We start from the raw sequence: 7,775 nt of genomic DNA on the forward strand, positions 1-7,775 counted from the left end.
GGTGATCAAGGATGAACAAAGGATCAAGTAATGATTACACAGCAGTATGGACTGTGGATGTAATTTTCATTTCATAGAGACTACTGCTTTTATTGGAACTGTCTGTGTTTCCTGAAATGGTCAATCAGTTTACAGTGCAACAGAAAATTTCGTTCTTTCCACTACCCCAGACTGAATGAACCAGAGATGCTCGCTTTGGTGTAAGGACTCAACTGAGGATGCTTGAAATGTGTGTTGTTCCCCTTTCTGATCTCATGTGTTTATATTTTCATCTTTCTGTGTGGCATAGTCTACAATACCACTTGTAGTTGATGGGGAACTGTCCTATAGTTGCTGCCAGAAGATCTGCCTTCTACTGATCTACAAGTGTATAGCTACTAAGGAACCTGTACGCAGATACACAGTAAGAAGGAATAGGACAGCAAACTACCACCGACATGTGGGAAGAGTACCCACCTACCTACCTGAAGTGAAATAGCTGGTGAGGAAGTTGTACACACACACATACATATATGGAAAGAAGGGATACAATAGCAAACTAAAGTTTCAGTAGAGTTGCCTACTACCGATCTAGAAGAGAAAGAGCTGCTGACGAACCAGTACAAACACACACACGTACGTTAGGAAGGGAAACAGAAACTTCCACTCACTCGTAGGAAGGCCAAATACAGTACCATAACTGATAGAAAATCATTTCCTGCTCTAATTAACATCGAAATTGTCGATACAAATCCACCACTTGTAAACAATGTCTCATACCGCAACACTTGCAATAGGAATTGAGAAAAATCATCGTGATAACACAACATCCATAAAAACCTACCCTAAAACATCTCGCCAGAAGATAGTGGCAGCCGTAAGGGAGGGAGGGTTGGGGGTCCCCTAGCTCGTGTTACGCACCAAACGAAGTGCGCTAGAGACAGCAGTTTGGGGTTGACTGCCATCCTGCATAAAGTCATACTTCTGAGCAGGTGTTTCCCTTACTTCGTGACCTCTTTCTATACAGCGACGCACTCCCTTTACCTCTTCGGAAACGCTTCTCGAAACGATGGGATCATAAAGCTACAGTACCGGATTCTGCATTCTAATATTAAAGCTTCACCAACATTGCCTTCTGTAGTGAAGTCAACATGACGCGGTTTCCCTTTTCACTACACTTTATTTTACACACGATTCTCATGCGGCGTCACTGACGTGTTGCTTTTTGGCTCCAACTCTTGGCTGGTTTCTGTAGTTGTTTTTGGCTTCGTGTCACTCAGGCATTTGTATCGAACTATACTGCTCTGTCGACAATATCCCGCGGATCAGTGGTGTTTCAAATGTTAGCAGACTTTTGGGTCCCCTTGTGTACCAAACATCTTTTACTGGGCTGGCAAGAGGAGGAAATGTGAAAAGTACTCTATGGTGCAAAACCCTCCACTACATTTTTTACTGACTCTGCAGTAGACTCATACTGTAAGCGTATTGATACACATTATCTGCTCCATAGTGATCAAGAAAAAAAATTTGTTGATTCACTTTCTTAGAAGGGAATAATTTCGATGCCTTAGGTACATTCTGGACATGGAGTAAAGTAGTGTGTGCTGTTTCCCAGGCGACATACCTCTTCAAAACATCAGCAAAGATGTAACTAACCTGTTACTACGGGTTATTACGTTAAGATTATTGGGATTGGGAATACTTATTGCTTGTGAAATTAACGTGAGAAGATTAGGGTCGCCCCCGACTCTAACCATACAACAAATCCAAGGTTTGGCGAAGTCGGAAAATAAATTAATTTGATCACAGACCAAAAACTCTTAAAAATGCATACGTCGTGATATCGCTCATAGAGGATGCGATGTAATTAATAGTATCGCCCGTGCACTGTTCACGAGAATCAGACATTTACGATCAACTAAAAAGTGCATGAGCATTGTGCATAAGATCAGCTCGCAGTAACACACCTGAAAATAAGATTTAATCTAAATCATTCGTTTAAAATAAAAGGGGAAACTAATCACTGGACCTGTGCGTAAGGAAACGCACTGGGGGTACTAACGGGAAAGCTACGAGGTGAGTGGCTTAGGTTGCAAAAACGTGACCTCGGAACGCAAAAGAAAATTGTAGATAAAATCATTTATTTCTAAGACATGGATATGTGAGGCATGTACACAATTCCTGATAACATTAATTCCTAAAACATTAACGAAAAGCATCGATACCTTCACCGTTATAATCTATACCTAAAATAATTGGTGTGAATCATTCATACAACTACTGTTGCCTGATAACTGATCGCAATAACTCGTGAAATGGTACACGATTCGCAGTACACGCGCGCGCCCAAGTGGTTTGTGGAGACGCAATTTATAGGTATCGTGGCCAAGTTGCAACACTATCACAGCATATAATCATGAACAGTTAACATTCTTTAAAAAAAGCATGAGAGCGGACAGTTGGTGATGACGGTAGCCTAACAAACTCTAATGTTCAACCACGTGGTTGGCTTCCCACGGACGAAAGATACATAAAGCAAGGAAAATTTACGAGAAGGCAAAACTATTAATATTTAGAAAAATGAAAGCTTATACAGGCACAGATGCAGGCAAACAGACATTCTTACAGAAGCGAGTGCTCACGTTTTATCGAAACCTTTGCGTGGCGCTCTTCCCGCGGATCCATGTCTGCTATAGAAATTTACTAAAACAAAGATCTGCCAAAGTTTTGCATTCCTCGCTGCGACAAGGCACAGCAATCTTTCAGGGTTGAAAAGTGAGCCCAAAAGCTAACAGCTCTCCTCTCGCCAAGTAACAACGCGCCACGCGGTCAGTCTAACTCACGCTTCTTCGACTGGAGCACAGCTGTGGACGCTTCCCGTACCGGCGGCAAACTGCCTCCCTTTTCCGTCTCCAGACATTTCCACGCTCCGCGTGGCCCGGAAAACCCAAAGATGCCATTTCCGCCACCAGGCTAACGCAGGTGGATTCCTCACAAGTAGCGCAAACCTCTTTGCCCACTTGACCACTACGAGAGTTGGCTATTATGTACAATTGCTGCTGAATCTGTATGACTTTCTGCAGCAGACTACGCCACCGTCTAGCAACGTGACACACAACCACATTCATTCAATCACTCCACAATGAGAGTTATGAGAAAAGAGAAACAAGGAAAAGAAAGAGAAGAGCTATGAAAATGGACTAATGAAAGGATGCTACAGGAACCTTTGAAAGACTCTTTGGTCTCATCAGAACAAGAAGGGATCTTCATTGCGACGCATTCAGTGGCACCGTGTGCGATAATGTGGTCCTCAGGGCATCCAGGGAGGCGGCTTCGTGGCACCGGCGTGGCGGCTTGTTGGACTGGAGCGAGTGACGAGGCGGTCACCGGGCAGTCGATAGTCCAGCCCCAGCCAGACGGGCGACCGACGGCACTCGAGCCGCTAATGACGTGTGCCGGCTATGGGGGGACAGGGGCAGCGAGAGAGGGGCTGGAGTGTGGCGGCGGGGCAGCTCGTGGCCCTTCTAACGACGCCCCTGGCCCGCTGAGGGCCCGTCAGCCTGTAGCCAGTGTCACGTGGGTATCACCGACAGTTCCTCCACCAGTCGACGGCAATCCGAAATGTCGTAGGCAACCTTACACAGACTGTGGATAATAGTTATCTCTGACTGGTTTCAGAATGAGCTCAACAAAGAAACTGATACTGGTGGCAGTATTTTAAACAAGGTGATAAGTCTCAAACGGAGACAATACCCTTTTAAGACGATATATTTTAAAGGACTCACCCCTTCGGTCTGCACTGAAACGCCATACAAACTGTTGCAGGAATGCGTATTCAGATGTAAGTAAACAGGCAGAATAAGGCTCTGCTCCGGCAGTTGTACCGAGCGGTTCTCGGCGCTTCAGTCTAGAACCCATCGACCGCTACGGTCGTGGGTTCGAATCCTGCCTCGGGCGTGGATTTGTGTGGTGTCCTTAGGTTAGTTTGGTTTAAGTAGTTCTAAGTTCTAGGGGACTGATGACCTCAGATGTTAAGACCCATAGTGCTCAGAGCCATTTGAACCATTTATGGCTCTGCGGCCGGCAACGCCTATATTAGACAACAAGTGTCTGGCGCAGTTGTTAGATCGGTTACTGCTACTACAATAGCAGGTTATCACGATTTAAGTGAGTTTGAATCTTGGGTTAAGTGTCGGCTCACGAGCAATGGGACAAAGCATCTCCGAGGTAGCGATGAAGTGCTGATTTTTCCCGTACGACCATTCCACGAGGGTACAATGAATATCAAGAATCCGATATTGCACCGTGAATATCAGAAAACCGGTAAAACATCAAATCTCCTACATATCTGCGGCCGGAAAAAGATCCTTCAAGAACAGGACCAACGAAAGGCACCAACGACGACTGAAGAGAATGGTTCGATGTGACGGAAGTGCAACCCTTCCGCAAATTACTGCAGATTTCAATGATGGGCCATCAACAAGTGTCAGCGTGCAAACCACTCAACGAAACATAGATGTGGGCTTTCAAAGCAGAAGGCCCATTCGTGTACTCTTGATGACTGCGCGACACGAAGCTTTACACCTCGCTTGAGTCCGTCAACACCGATATTGCATTGTTGATGCTGATTTTGCCTGGTCAGACATTTCGCGTTTCAAATTGTATTGAGCGGATGGACGTGTACGATTATGGAGACAGCTTCATGAATCAATGGACCCAGCATGTCAGCATGTGGCTGTTCCAAGCTGGTGGAGGCTATGTGGGGTGTGTGCAGTTGGAGTAATATGGGACCTCTGATATGTCTACATACCACTCTGACAGGTGACACGTAAAAAGCATCCTGTCTGCTCATCTGCATGCATTCATGTCCATTGTGCATTCCAGCAGAACAATGCGACACCCCACACGACCATAATTGTTATAGAGTTGCTCCAGAAACACAGTTCTGAGTTTAAACGCTTTCGCTGGCCACCAAACACCCCAGACATGAATAATTACTGGGCGTACCGGTGATTATAACACTACCGTCCGCTACTGCTATACCATAATCCTAAAGTGGGAAGCAGGTCGTGAAATAAAACTACCTTGTTAAAGCAATTATGGTGTAAAGTAACAGAGCAGTGTTACCTTCAGAGAGGAATTTTGTTATGTTGACCGTGTTGTACCTAACGAAGGTGGCTTATCGAAAATGAAAGTCAGCATTACGTAAATATTTGAACAGTAACAAACAAAATTTTGCCTATCTGCACTGTTTAACGGATAAAGAAACGGTCGCCAGCCTAACTAGGCAAGAAAATGATTAACATTTTCGTTCAAGAAAATAGTTTTTAGTAACTTTAATGGATAAACACAACCTATACTTGGTCACACGCGAGTCCAGTGAACTCTGAGACATACATATGTTTACGGTAAGATTGAAACTAACAGTTAGAGCAGCACAAACTATTTGCAAAATTATAACAGATACCGAAACACACTATTACTTTCAGGCCTTACACAAAGTGAATGGTCTTTATAACGTTATTATTACTACTGACTGCAGAATCATTAATTGGATATGGGTTGAGTATCTCTCAATTAAATACTTTACTATTTAAAATGAATGTTAATTGGAAGCCACTAACAGGTTGCTTCTCGCTATCATTTGAATAAAGAAATTATGGTTTTCATAATTAATGGTCTTTCCGTTACATCCTGTTATACTATTCATATTCACTTCTAATACAGAAGAGAGACAAACACTTAGCAAGCGTGAGTATATAACGCTTCACACTGCAGTTTTCCACCTTTACTACATTGAGGGACAAAATTAACATATATGTAAGATAATGACTCACCTTCTGCGATTTACAACAGGCAGTAATGTGATCATTTACTAAGCAAAACATTATAAGCCTCAGTCTTACGGACTCTTAATTTGAAGTTGCCAACAACACATTAATAAGCAGTTTTACTAGGAAAATTATTTTCAGCAAGCATAATTAACTTTAACTCCTCTCTTGCCACATCAACTTTAACTTTCTTTTTACTATGTTCAAGTGGCATTAATCAGCAAAAACACTAGTCTTTAATGTTATTTCAGTAGGGATACTCGGTAATCACTTTAGTTCAAACGGAGAGGAACCTGAGAGGTGTTATGATAAGGAAATAGTCAAGGTCGGTACACAAATTCAGTTATAAGTTGCCTTATATTTGTGCACACTAAAACATCCGATGAGCTGATCCTTCACTTTACATTATTATAGCATTACGATACAGTGATTGCGCAATGTGGTGGCAACTGAATGTTGGTAGATGGATTTGCAGGTAGAATTGCTGGACTCTGTCATTTCTTGACGGCGATGATAGGTATAAATTCCAGAATAGTTCCAGCTATTTATCCATCCATCCGAGGCTTTGGAAAGTAGCTGAAAAAGCCTCTCTCGGAACCAGCACAGTATGCAACATTTACATGGCAGTGCACAGTTTTGTAGCTTTTGTTCCACCTTTCCTACCTAGGCCAACCACAATTTGCGCGCGCTACACAGTTCCGTTCCCGAGGGGAACCGCAACACCTTTTACATACAAACTAACTAAGAACCCTAAGTGAGGATCAGCAGTTTACATAACAGCAACCAAATACAATAAATAAAACAGAACTTTTGCACGTGTTGACATTTCTACCAAAAATTATTCACACAAAATTACAATTATACACAGTAAGTTTTGTTCCCGCCAAATGGGACAAAGAATTCAAATGACAGATATATTACAATGCATAGAATCAAATCAAGACATCAAAGTTATTACAAAGAAAGGATTATACAATTTTGTGTTATCAATTCTATCAAACACACTTACAGAAGCTCAATGATGTAACATTAAATGAAAGACAAGCAAAATAAATCCGTACAACATTAGAGCTATGGTGTTACATGATGACTTGCAACATAATGTTGCGAAAAGAAATCAACCCCCTCGTTCTCTTACTGATTTATGGACAGCCATGTCACTTCTCTCCAGCACTACTTCAAACATTATCCAGGTCCATGCCACGTCGAGTTGCGGCACTTGTGCGTGCTCGCAGAGGCCCTACGCGATATTAAGCAGATATACCAGTTTCTTTCGCTCTTCAGTCTACGTTATACAGGGTGTTACAAAAAGGTACGGCCAAACTGTCATGAAACATTCCTCACACACAAGGAATGAAAATATGTTATGTGGACATGTGTCCGGAAACGCTTACTTTCCGTGTTAGAGCTCATTTTATTACTTCTCTTCAAATCACATTAATCATAGAATGGAAACACACAGCAACAGAACGTACCAGCGTGACTTCAAACACTTTGTTACACGAAATGTTCAAAATGTCCTCCGTTAGCGAGGATCCACCCTGCGTCGCATGGAATCCCTGATGCACTGATGCAGCCTTGGAGAATGGCGTATTGTATCACAGCCGTCCACAATACGAGCACGAAGAGTCTCTACATTTGGTACCGGGATTGCGTAGACAGATCTTTCAAATGCCCCCATAAATGAAAGTCAAGAGGTTTGAGGTCAGGAGAGCGAGGAGGCCATGGAATTGGTCCGCCACTACCAATCCATCGGTCACCGAATCTGTTGTTGAGAAGCGTACGAACACTTCGACTGAAATGTGCAGGAGCTCCATCGTGCATGAACCACATGTTTTTTCGTACTTATAAAGGCACATGTTCTAGGAGCACAGATAGAATATCCCGTGTGAAATCATGATAACGTGCTCCATTGACAGTAGGTGGAAGAACATGGGGCCGAATCAACACATCACCTAAAATGCC

The sequence above is a fragment of the Schistocerca gregaria genome, chromosome 2 (assembly GCF_023897955.1).
Source record: "Schistocerca gregaria isolate iqSchGreg1 chromosome 2, iqSchGreg1.2, whole genome shotgun sequence".
Taxonomy (NCBI): domain Eukaryota; kingdom Metazoa; phylum Arthropoda; class Insecta; order Orthoptera; family Acrididae; genus Schistocerca; species Schistocerca gregaria.